Source organism: Cavia porcellus, unplaced genomic scaffold (genome assembly GCF_034190915.1).
Source record: "Cavia porcellus strain 051 isolate PalLab524CR breed Dunkin Hartley unplaced genomic scaffold, mCavPor4.1 scaffold_3, whole genome shotgun sequence".
NCBI lineage: Eukaryota > Metazoa > Chordata > Mammalia > Rodentia > Caviidae > Cavia > Cavia porcellus.
The window spans coordinates 21041230-21054276 of NW_026947486.1; the positions used below are offsets into that span (position 1 = coordinate 21041230).

Sequence of the window (13047 nt, forward strand, 5' to 3'; positions counted from 1 at the left end):
TTCACTATTGTGTTTTTCTGTGGAAGCCTCTGAGGTTTCTGATAGCCACAGTGTCTTCATGTTTGAGCTCCCCTTTCACACAGTGAGTCAGGGTTCAGGGAGAAAGTGCCACTTTCTACCTCTTCCTTCTTCATTGAGGTCTCTCTCTTTACTCTCTCTGTGGGCTTCATTTGTCACTTCAGATCCTTGTTGGGTTCCGGAAACCCACTTCTCTCCTTCTTTTCCTCTTGTTGCTATATTCCAGTATCTGGACACCAAATTTCAGAGAGGCTGTTTCTCTGATACTGACCATTCTGCCATTTCCCAGCATCTCTTATTGTGGTCATTGTTTTAGTCTCTCATGTACATGAATGGTGTGCACATAAAAGAGACCACCTGAGCTGTCACATTTCATCAAGTACCACAAACTGTGAGCTTCTAATGAATGCTGCTGCCCTCAGAATCCATGCATGGTTAAACTAAAATAAAACTAACCTTGTACGCGTGGGCTGTGCCACAGTATCAGCTGTCTCCTTACTCTCCTCTCTTTGGCTACACACATTTGTGACAGAAGCATGAGCTATGTTTCTGTTCTTTTGGTGGAGAAATGCTGGAGATTGCACCAGTGAAAGTATGCTAAGCACATGTACCACTCATCTACACTCTCATGTTTTGGCCAGGGCAATTGATTCTAGCAAAAAGCAAGCTTTCTCTTGCGCTTACTGGCCTCACTATATGAAAATTCTTGTGAAGTACTGCCCTGAGTGATGATGTCATAATCTTCTTCCCCCAGTCAAAGCTCCAGTGTCATTTTCCTTTCTTCCTCCCCACTCTCAGCTGCTGACCTTTTTTCCTTCATCTGAAAAAATGGGAGCCATCAGAAGGTGAATTCCAAAGCTCCCATGATAGCTCCCCAGTGAGCTACAGGTGTGCCTGCTCATGAGCTCCACTCTGTGATACAACAGATGAACTATGTATACACACCCAAGGCCAAGTCTCTCACTTGCACAGTAGCTCACAACCCCTTTCCTCTATGCATTGACACTGCTCCAGCAATCAGTTCCTCTCTGTTTCCTTCATCATCATCATCTGTTCTATTCATATTTAAATGTACCGCAACATTTTCCAGCTAAAAACAATTTTAAAAATTAAAAAGCACTCCCTCTCCACTTAAACAGCTCCTCCAATTTCTCCCTGTTTCTGTTTCCCTTTACAGAAGAAGCTCCTCTGTCTACATTTCTCCCTTTCCCTCTCCCTCCCTACAAGGTCTAGCTAAGTTGCCCAGGCTGGCCTTACAGTGATCCTTTGGCCTCAGCCGCCTTAGTGGCTGGGATTATAGGTGTGTATGGTAATCACACTTGGTTCCCTTTCTTTCTTCAACAACATACAGGAAGACTTTAACCTTACTGCACCACTGTAATTACCCTTATCAAAATCCCTAGTGCCCTTCACATCTCCCTCTTCATTGGGTCATCTTCCTCAACAGATCAACACACACAGTTGATCACTCTCTCGACCTTGAGGCTCTTTACCTGCCTCCCAGGATTCCATACTTTTGATTGTTCTCTTCACAAACCTCTTGATTTGTTTTGATGGTTCCTCCTCTTCTACCTGGATTCTAAACACTAGAGAGATTTAGAGCCTTGCCTTTGGATTTCTTTTTTCCACTTCTTACTAGTCCTCAGCTGTTGTCATCTTGTCCTGTTGCTGTAAATACTGGCCTATATGGATGACTTTCAAATTTTATTTTCAGTGTGGATCTCTTTGCTAAATTCCAGATGTTTATGTCCAACTGTGTTCAGAACATCTGCCCTTAGATGTCTAATAAGCATCTCAAACTTGAACAGAAACAAAGCTGAAGTCCTGGTTTTCTTTTACTCTCCTTCAAAAGCCCTACTCCTCTCTCAGTATTGTTCAACCCAGTAAAGAGCATTCACCAATTTCTTAGGTTAAGAATGCAGAGGATTTGACTAAGATAAAGTCTCTAGATTAATTTTGACACTTTTTCCCTTTATTCTCCAAATCCGAACCACTATCAAGTCTTATTGACTGTACTTGCAAAATACATGCCCAATCTGTGTTTCTTATAGCTACTTGTCACTTGTTCTCCCCTTCCACCTTAATCTGCTCTTCCTTGGGCTGACAGGTGTAAGCCTTCCTTCCGCCATTGCAAGCATACACATGGATTAGGAGACTGATTTTGTCAAGTCCTCTTCCTAAGAGCCCACATGCCAAACTCTGACTTTCTTACTATCCATTCTGTATATATAGCCTGGTGGTGTTTCATGTATACAGCAGGGATAATGATCATTACCTTATACACATTTTATGAAAATAAATGTTATAATATAACATATTATAATATAAATAAATAAATGGAAAGCACTTTGCCAATAATAAATGTTACACTGGTGTGAGAAATAAAAATGAAGGAAAAGAAAGAAAAGGAAAACAGTAAGTTGTAAATAATGAATTTTCCTGAATTGAAGGTACATATGTGAATACACACAAACATATAGCATGGCTGGATAAGGCATCCATAACTCTCTCTGTCTCTCTCTGTCTGTCTCTGTCTTTCTCTGTCTGTCACACACACACACACACACACACACACACACACACCCTTATACCCTCATGTGCACACAGTATATAGAAGAGTGAACCCCCACACTTGCTTTCTCTCTTCCATGCCTTGAGTGTAGGACCGTTGGCGTCTTAATTACCCTCCCACACCCAAGGCTTGCAGGAGGGTGAGCCTTCTCTTCTTCTCCTGTGTAAAGGCCTGAATATGTACACATTACCAAAGGGATGTAGCCCCTCTCTCCTATGCCCTGGCAGGGGATACATTTATGCGTACCACTGCCACCAGCCATCTACTTCCAATGACTGCCCCACTTCAGTGTGTGCCCTTCCTGGTTCACCCCTTAACTCCTCTCCCATGACTGGATTGGTCCCCACATGCAAGCCCTGAGCCGCTGCCCTTTGCTTTCTTGGACCTACCTGCACACCGTGCCAAGAGAGCGAGCTCTTCCCTGCTCCCTCTCTCACATCCCTTGCATGGTGGAGGGTGAGCTTTCTGGAAACCCCTCCCACATGCAGGGTTTGCAGGATGGTGAGCTTCAGCTTTCCTTGCTCTCTTGTGCATGTGCACATCCATCTAGGTACATCTTCATGAAAATAGACAAGCCCAGTTGGTGGGAGGAGGAGTGCCTTTCCGTCCTTTTTTCCAGCTCAGCCATCTGAATATCTTGCCAGAGAGGTACACTTTTCTTCCTTTTTTCTTGTGCAGAGTGTAGGCCCTCACGTTCCAGGATGAGCATAACCTGGAAGGAAAGGAAGTCTTTTGAGTTGGTCCTGCCTTGCCAGCCCCTAGGGAAAGAAAGAGTGGCTTCTCAGCATTCCATACAGGGAGAATGAAGGAAAAGAAGCTTCTAGCTAATTCTTACAAACCCAAGATGTGAGGGATATTGCATCTCTTCCTTAATATGTATATGTGTATATAACTATATAATATATATTATGTTCACATGCACAGTGAGGGTGCAGGGAGTGGAATTCCATCACTATGCCTGGCTTCCTATATATGCACACTTACTTGCACAAATGGATGTATATATGTCTTAGACATTCACATGAGTCAGAGTGTGAGCTTATCCTCATCTTTTACCAGGCTCAGGATTTGTAACTGATTTATTTTGTAAGCAATTTACTCATTATGTAAATATTTATTGAGCATCTACTATATATGGGATACTCCCCTATGTCCGGGAATATACTAGTGAGCAAAAGATAAGAATAGCTGCCTCCATAGAAGTCAGGCACTAAACAAAATGAGTGAGTAAAATATATAGTGTCAGTTGGTAATTAAGTGCTCTGGAGAACGATGAAGCAGGAAAAGGTGATACAGGGTGGCTGGGAGAAGTTGCCATGGAGATGGTGATAGAGAAATTTCAGTATTAAACAGGGCAGCCAGGAAAGACCTACTGTGTTCTAGACACAAAAGAGCTATTGTGGCAGCAGTAGAGATGGAGGCAGTAGAAAAATATGATGGAGAACAGGAAAAGCTAATGATTAGGATGTATCTGTAAAAGATAAGCATGCTGTTTAAAAATAACTATTACTGTTGCACTTAAAAATAATTACCAATAATTTCTGAACATCATCACATGTCTACTCAAATTTCAACTTGTCTCAGAAATATTAGGACCCAAATAAGGTTACAAGTTGCATTTGGTAGATAGGCATCTTGATTCTTTGAATTATAATTTCACCATCTTATCTATGTACTTTTTCTTTTCTTACAATTTATTTGTTGGAAGAAAAGCAGCCCATTCTTCATATATGTTTTTCTATAGTCGGGATTTTCTAATACATATCCCTATGACGTTGTTGACATGTTTCTTTTCCTTCTTTGCATTTCCCATAAATTGATAGTAGCATCTAGAAACCTGATCACATTTGGGCTTAATTTTGGGGAAACAGCAGGACTATTTCCATCAAGATACCACGATGACTGATTTTCTCTTTCTTTGATGTTAGTTTGCCATTGATGCTTAATTCCTAAAGCCATTATTTCATAAGGATTTGCAAAATGATGATATTCTTATTTCATTCTTCTCTCTTCATTTATTAGCTGGATTACTTTTATAAAGAAAAACTTCCCTCATCTACTATTGGATTATCTAGTAATAAAGTTTTTATAGGAAACACAGGATAAATGATTATCTTTATGTATCAGAACTCAAAATAATGATTGTTTTACTAGCTTATTTCACAGAATACTTTTTTTAAAAAACAAAAACATTATGATAAACCAATAGATTTAAATATATTTGGTTTTTCAGTCCATTGGAGTTCTTTTGTTCAGTGAAGCTCAAATGTCCCATCTTTGGCCAATATGAACTTCTTCAAACTGGCTCTCTAGACTTTTTGCTATGGTCTCAGTAGTTATTTGATAACTTCTGTGCTTTCAGCAAAGGAATATGTTCCCAACTGATCTCAGATTTGTCCTTCCCCAGATCTGGAGTCTGTCTGGCTTGCTTTTAGTCATATATAATACTTAGAGATCATATTCTGGCACCAGGAGTACTCATTACCTCTGATTGAGCATTGTGTTTAGGTTTCTTCAAAATTAGAACAACAGCATAAAGTTTGTGGTTACTTTGTTGTATTTCTAGATAAAATACATCATGAGTTCATCCACACATTCCAATTCAAAATCAGGGTTACTGGAGTTTTACATGTCCTTCTTTCACAAATATTCTGACCGTGGTGTGGTGCATGGTGGGGAATAAGTGCAGAAATAGTAGCACAGGCTAGGAAACCATTGAAATAACTCAGATGAGAGACTGATTTTAAAGTTTTAAACTAGATTTATTGATAGATGGGATGCAAAAGAGATGGAAGAGTCAAAGACTGAACCTTTTCTTTCCTCTTTCTCATGTGAGTTGGGTACCCACATGGACTTTGTCTCTCTAATCATCAGCACTCAGATGTATGTGCTGCCCCAGCACAGTGCACCTGGGCAAGAGCTGATGAAGGTTTGGCAGCTGCTGCAGAGAGGAAGAGAGCACCTGTGATTTCTTCTAATTCCTTTCTCAGAGCTCTTTGAATGTGTCTTGGATTTGAGGATTGGATATGGACAAAGCATGAGCGGCCCTGGGCTTATTACATGGTGAGATTGTACCCCAGCATAAAATCCTTCACTCCCTTTGAGTCTGCCTTCATGGATTTAGAGGGCTCAGAAAAGTGATCTTGTGTTTTCTCCCATGCCACCCTTGGGACACAGGTACTTGAGCCTTCTTATTTGCTCCTTCTCTCTAATCCTTTGTACTTGGCTGGTAGTGTTTTTGACATGCAGTGCACCTGGGCAAGGATTCAGAGTGAGATGAGCCTTATTTACAGGTGGAAGGATGGAATACTTGTATGTCAGCTCTCTCTTGTCTGCCTGCCAGCATGTATTTATAATCATGCATTGATTAACAATAGAGATTTCTGGCTGGGGATTTAGTTTAGCGGTATGAGTGCCTGTCTGGTGAGCATTGAGATTGTGAGTTCAATCCCTAGTACCAACAAAACAAAACAAAACAACCCAATAGAGATTTCTGAGAAATATGTAGTTGGGCATTTTGTCATTGTGAAAACATCAGAGTGCCCTTTCATAAACTAAGATATCTCCAACATCACTGGGTGATACAATCTTATGAGACCACTGTTGCATGTGCAGTTTGTGGTTTACTGAAATGCTGTTGTGTGATGCATAATTGCAGTTCCTACTATGAGCCAGACAGTCTGCTGGGCGAAAGGACCTAGCAGTGACTAGGATAGCCATAGTTCCCTGAGAATACTGCCTAGTAGCATATTTACACCCACTTTGCAGGTGCACATACATGCTGGGGATGCTGCAGGATGAGTTTACTCTTTTTGTTTTTTTATCGGTACCAGGGATCGAACTCACGACTGCCTGCTTGCAAGCAGGCGCTTATGCCGCTGAGCTAAATCCCCAGCCCCCATGAGTTTACTCTTTAGTCCCCACTCGCTAAGCATCTCACTTTTTCCCTAGGACACACTGGTATCTAGGGATATAAACTTGTATGTGCAGAGTTGCACTGACATGGTAGGCAGGGGTGGAGTCTTCTTCCCTCCCCCTTTTCTCTCACACTTCTCAGCAGGGGTTGTGGGCTGTTTCAGTATTCTTCCCTCATGTGGCTGTGGAATGGAGGTGCACTTGCTTGCTAGCTCTGTCATTTTTGTGCATACACAGATGCTCACATGAACATGTATGCCCCAGTAAGGTAGAAAGGAGAATGAACATGTAAGGGAGACCCCACATAATATGTGGGCATGTGAGACCCCACATAATATGTGGGCAAGGTAGGAAATATGGACGCCTTTTTGTTTCATACTCACAGAGCAAATGCCCACATTCGCAGCCATGGATTTATACTTACCCTCCCACCCTTACACACACAGCAGAGAAAGTGAAAATTTGAGAGCCCTTGTATGAAGGAACGGCAACTTCATTAATTTAGGGAGACTGAAGAAGAGACTCATCAACTTATAAGAATAAATCCATGCTTCACACCCACAGATACTCACAGATATTAACTCCTATTCCCTCATGTAGATTTTGCATGCAAGAGTGTGATCAGCCTGTCTTAAAATGCACATTCATGCAAATACATAAATATTTAAAGTGGAGCATAAAGGTAAAAATAATAGTTATGTCTAAGTACTATGTTCCACTTTAGATTTGTCATCTTATTTCATTTTCAGGCCATTTAACAGGTGGGCCTTGTTATCTTCATTTTTGAGAAGTCCCATGTGACCCTGGGAAAATCAGGTTGATTCCTTAAACTAGTATGTTGTAGAATGTGAATTTGAAGTCCATCATTTCCCCACCATATCCCTGATTTTCTTAGTGAGGTCCTCAGGCCAGCAGCATCAGCATCTCGTGGGAACTTGTCAGAAATGCAAATATATGGGTCCTAGGCATACAAAATCAGAAACACCTGTAATCTGTCTCAGGCCAAAGCTGTCCAGGTGATTTTCATGAATGTTACCATTTGAGAGCAAGTGTGCTAATCTATCCTGCTTTATTACGTAGCCTCACAAATGATTTGTGAGCACAAAAAAAAAAAAAAAAAACCCTTTTCATTCTCTGTGACCTCTCATACTCCTTTCCTTCTAGTCTCTTTATTCCTACAGGTTTATACTTTGGTGTTGCTGTTATTGGAGAAAACAAAAATATGTGTTCAACTGGACATCTTAATGTGAAGCTCAAAAACCTCCGCTTTGCTTCTTTTCTTTGCAAGTAAGTAGCTTGTGTGAAGAAGAGTAACTTTCTTGTTAACCTTCGGGGCTTTCTGCTTTGCTCTCCCGGTCTAATCCTTGCTACCCGAGTGAGAGTGCTGTCTCAATGCAATGCATCTGGGCAAGAGAAGGGTTCTGTGAGCAAGGGCTCTGTGTATGGAACAGAACTCCTTTCTGTCCTCCTCCTGTGCATCCCACATATTGACCACCTCTTTTATATGGAATGCTAAGTTGGGAAGTCAGCATACAATAAGACATGCCTGGCCCCTGCCCTCTGGAAGCTTACAGTTAAGAAGAATGGAATCCCACCTCCATGCCCTGAGAGGGAGTACCCACGGACACATATATAAAAGTATGTCTTCTGTGTTATCACGTGGAACTATTCAGAAGAGAGCATTCTCTGCCTATCGGTATGATTACTAATAAATCTGTGAGAGAAAGGGCAGGACTGAGGGCTCAGGACCCACACACACGTGTGTGTGTGTGTGTGTGGGTGGGTGTACACTCACAAATGTGCTTATACAAATGTACCTTTCTGCACAGAGTATTTTAGAGTATTTTCACAACTGAGCAGGAAGAAAGGTAAAGAAATGGATCTGTTCCATACAGCAGCAGAAAGAGAAGGAGCAGGAAAAAAGCTTCGCTCATTTAATCCCTTTCTATGGAAGAGTTAAGCAAGATCCCTATATGCAGGGAGCCGGAGAGGCACAGCACAGCCATTGTCCTTTTGTCCTTCCCTCAAAGAACAAGACTTTTTGTTTTGGATACACACATGTATGTACGCACAAACGCACGTACTCACACATGCACAAACACACTGGGCAGATACTTGAGCCTTATCTGTTCTTCCTCTCAAATCCTTGGGAACCTAGGTGTGAGTGCTGCTTCAGTGCAACACACCTATTCAAGGATTCAAAGAGGCTGAGCCTTGTCTGCATGTCGAAGGACTAAGTACCTGTACTTCGCCTCTGCCACCCTACCACCTTCCTTTCAATATTTGTTTGGTATGAGGTGCCAAACCCCATGCCAAGCCTTACAGATATAGTGATGAATAAAGTAGCCAATGTCCCTGGGTTTTTTAGAGGGCACTTACAGGGAAATGAATTTCACTACACCTAGGCTTCTACCTCTGTGGAGATACCATGATATAGAAACATACATTGGATGATGAGACTCAGATGACCACTAATTGCCCTCAACAAGCTTAGAATTGAGCAGAGGAAGAGAAAATAAAATATTCCCTTTGCTGTGCCATCCTCCAACATGTGTGTACACGTGTGCCTCTCAGCCTTCTCACTATATCCACACACTGAGCACATGTGGACTCTCAAGTGTGATCTGCAAAAGATCCATTCCAGAGGTTTAAAAGAGCACAGCTATGTGACCTGTATGTGGAAATGAACATTGTCTGCAGACATTGTCTGCCCCTCCAGAATGGGCATCTGTCTTAGATGTGCACAGTGGTTCTTCGCTGGCACTGGACCAGGAGAGACACCCAAACAAGGTACAGGTATCCAGGCCTTTTGCTTTGCTCCTCCTCTCTAATCCTTTGTCCCTGAGTGAGAATGCTTTCAGAATGCAGTGCTCCCAGGCAAGGGTTCTGAGAGGGCGAGCCTCCTCTGCATGGAGAAGGCCAGATCTGCATATTGCCTCTCATCTGCTTCTTGTTGGCCTGCATTGTATCTGCCCCCTGCCCCTCATTTGTTCATTCCTTTCTCAGATAATATGTCTTGGGCACTGTGCAGGACATGAGACATAGAAGAGTAAGTAAGACATGCCAGGGAAGGGGAATGAACTTGTTCACTACCCACCACCCCTACCTATACTGAGGTTGAGTTGGACAGACAGAGAACTTCTTATCTAACCACCCCTCTATCCTGAACTCACAAGTGTGATGCTTCTCATTCTGACTGTCACACTGACTTTGTAGAGAAGCTACTTTAGTTCAATTCTGGATCAATGCACTGGGCAGGAACAGCGAACCGTCTTGTTAAAGCCACATGCCAGCTGTGCAAGTGATGTTATTTTCTGTTCTGGCTCCCCCTCTCTAATCCTTGCTACCTGGGTGAGAGTGCTTTGTGAATGCAGTGCACCTGGGCAAGGGTTCTGTGAGAGAGAGCACCATCTTCACACGAGACAGCACCTGTTGGACTTGTGTCTACCCTTTGACTACTCACTATCTGTTGAGTGCCTAGTCTGTGGTAGGCACTGTTCTGGGAACTTGGCTCACAGGAGAATGAGTCATACCTGGCTTCTGCCAGCAGAGAGCATACTGTCCTAGGAGAATGGACTTCTCATTCATATGGTCACATGTCCTGAGAGTGGGTGAACCACAGATTGGGATTTATGTGCCTCTCTGTCTGTCTGTCTGTGTCCCTGGTCTCAGAGATTTGTAGGAGAAAATATTCAAAACTTTGGGATAATTCCATACAAATGTACCAATGTGCAGGGGAGTCAGCCCAGCTGGCCATTCACACTCAGACTTGCACCCACAGAGTGGGCTCACCAACCTGCTGTATTCCTCACATGCTTTCAGGCTGGACATAGGTACTGCCTTGAATCCCAAGAACTCTAAGGCAGAGCGTCTTGTCTACATTCAAAGTTTGGGATCAAATCCCTGCACATCAACTGTCTCTCTCTGCTTCTCCCTCCTTCTTCAGATAGTCATAAGTATCTATTAGGTGGCAGGTACTATTTTGGTTAGAGAAGATATAGTAGATCAGATGGACAAGGTTACTACCTACATTCTGGTAGAGAACTTATATATACACTGTGGTCATGAATGTTGTAGACTAATTGGCTGCTGTTCAAAGTAAATGTATATGTTTTTCTCTACCCAGTCTGCATGCAAAAACATTTATAGGTTCTGTTCACTGAGATTTCTCAAACTCTGCCCACGCCAGCCCTGCTGTGCCCTAAGACATAACCCAGAGATGTGGACCTGTGTGCAGTGAACTCACTTACTTGTGAAAATACTCTAAAATACTCTGTGCAGAAAAGTATACTTGTATAAGCACATTTGTGAATGTGTGTGTGGGTCCTGAGCCCTCAGTCCTGTCCTCCCTCTCAAATCCTAGTACTTGTGTACAAGTGCTGTGTCAGTGCAGTAAGCCTAGTGAAAGGCTGAACCACGTCCATATAGAGCATAGTTCCTGTATATAATCCCCATCCTTTGTTCACTGGTGCTTTTAACTAATAGTGTTGGTTCCCTGTCTGTGGGACAGGATGAACAAGACTGGTACCAACCCATCCTCACATCTGCAATGGGCATGTTAATACAGTTAACTTTCTCATTATTGCTCATCATAGACATATGCCAGGGAGTGAATGTTCCAATTACCCCCCTTTCTTCTCTTTTACACACACACACACAGAGTGCTCGTATCTCCTGTGTCTCCTGTACGTACAGATGTATCCACAGTGTACATAGGATGAGAGCATCATGAACACCCATGTCTGGTGTGGAAGGCAGTACACTTTTCTCCATGCTCCTTTCATGGCCAGAGCTGCTTATTCCTCATTTCACACATTCATAAACAGAAAAGATATTTCACCTTTGTGTGACCCTGGGTAAGCCATCTATGAGAAGGAGACTGTTGTTTCTTGTGCACACACACATGATCTGAAGATGCCTGAGCCTTCTACTCAAATCTCTTTTATTATTGGAACTTGGTTATGAATGGTGGCCCAGTTAATTGACCTTGTTCAGAAATTCAAGGAGAGGGAATCTCATCCATGTTTAAAAGCTTAAAGTTTTTATGTTACCACATCACCCTTTCCCCCATTCTTTCATTTCTTTATTTCTTATTCAGAGTGATGGTTCTCAAAGTGTGATCCCTAGATGAGTAGCATGAGAATTATCTGGGAACTTGTTCAAAATGCAAGTTCTTTTTTTTGTAGGTTTTTTTTTTTAATTGGTACCAGGGATCGAACTCACAACCGCCTGCTTGCAAGGCAGGTGCTTATGCCGCTGAGCTAAATCCCCAGCACCTAAAATGCAAATTCTTGAGTTCCATCCCTGGTCTACTAAACCATAAACCACAGCTATATATACCCTTAAAAGTTTCCCAAGACTGATTCTGATGTTTGCTCATGTTTGAGACTCACTTAATTTTGTTCCAGTGTTGGTGACACAGTGATAAACAAGTCAGATGAGGGAATATTTCTCATGTATGTTTATGTAGGATGTAACTGGGAGGACATCATCTATGGAACACAGCTACCCAACATGTGGGTGGCCTCAGCGCTACTTCTCTGGAGTGGACCTCACATTTTAAATGTATATATGCACACACAGATATGCACTTGGTGTGCAGAAGAGTAAACTGCTCCTTTTCCCATACCCATTGCATATCGGAGTTGTGAATTCTTAAAATATCTCCTGTATGCATGGATTATAGGAGGATGAGCTTTGTCATCATGAACCTTCTGCCAAACAATTCGATTAGCACATCTTTATTCATCACTGATGGTGTACCATACACTGTGTTGGGAGCACCTTCCCGAGGAAAGGACAATATCTGTCTCTTTAGGACTTCTTATCCAGTAGAGCTTTCCTTGGCTGAGAGATACCAGGCATGCAATTGTGCTAGGAGTAAGCCTTCTCCTTCTTGTCTACAGAGACATGCTCCCCTGTGCTTGAATGTATACACACACACACACACACACACACACACATACATACAGGAAAATGAAAGGTGAGGGAAGGGCCCTTTTATCTCCACTTGCTTTCAAGAGTTGCACACACTCAAATGAGTATCTGGTGTGCATGAGCCTCAATCCTGATTTTGCTGACCTTTGCCTATCTTTGCAGCCTTGGCATGCATGTCGTCTTATCAGTGCATTGTATTCACGTAAGGATATGTGAGCCTCTTTCGCATGTGGGACAGAGCCTGTGTAGCACTTTGCTTTGCTTTGCTCATTCTTTCAGTAAATCACTTGCGTATGCATTGTTGGGTCCATCTATCTATGTATTCATCCATATCTTTAACAAAATCACCGAATTCTTCCTCTTTGGGAATGCCACAGTGAACTAACCAGTGAGAGATGCCAGTCTTACTATTTAGTAGGCTCATGGAAATAAACTTCCTCATGACATCTAACTTCCTGTAGGTAGATGGGCTCAAGGTTTCTGAAATTGGGCTTCTTGTTATCCCTTCATACAAATGACGGTGTCTTTGCATGTGCAAGTGGTGCATACATTTTAAGCCTTTTGATCTGTTCCATTTGTCATCTCTTGCCACTTAGATGTGAGTG

The 13047-nt window shown here is 42.4% G+C and overlaps 1 protein-coding gene across 3 annotated transcripts in view; it reads left to right on the plus strand.

Annotated features, from left to right (window-relative positions):
* Positions 1-13047, plus strand: part of Clcn5 (chloride voltage-gated channel 5) — a 186450-nt gene that overhangs the window by 79220 nt on the left and 94183 nt on the right. Inside the window, exon 1 of one of the 3 annotated variants that reach the window (XM_063245531.1) lies at positions 3123-7792. The exons of the other annotated variants lie outside the window; for them this stretch is intronic. The gene's annotated coding sequence lies outside the window, so the exon portion shown is untranslated. Of the gene's footprint in view, positions 1-3122; positions 7793-13047 lie in introns of those variants that run through there. 3 annotated transcript variants of the gene reach the window in all.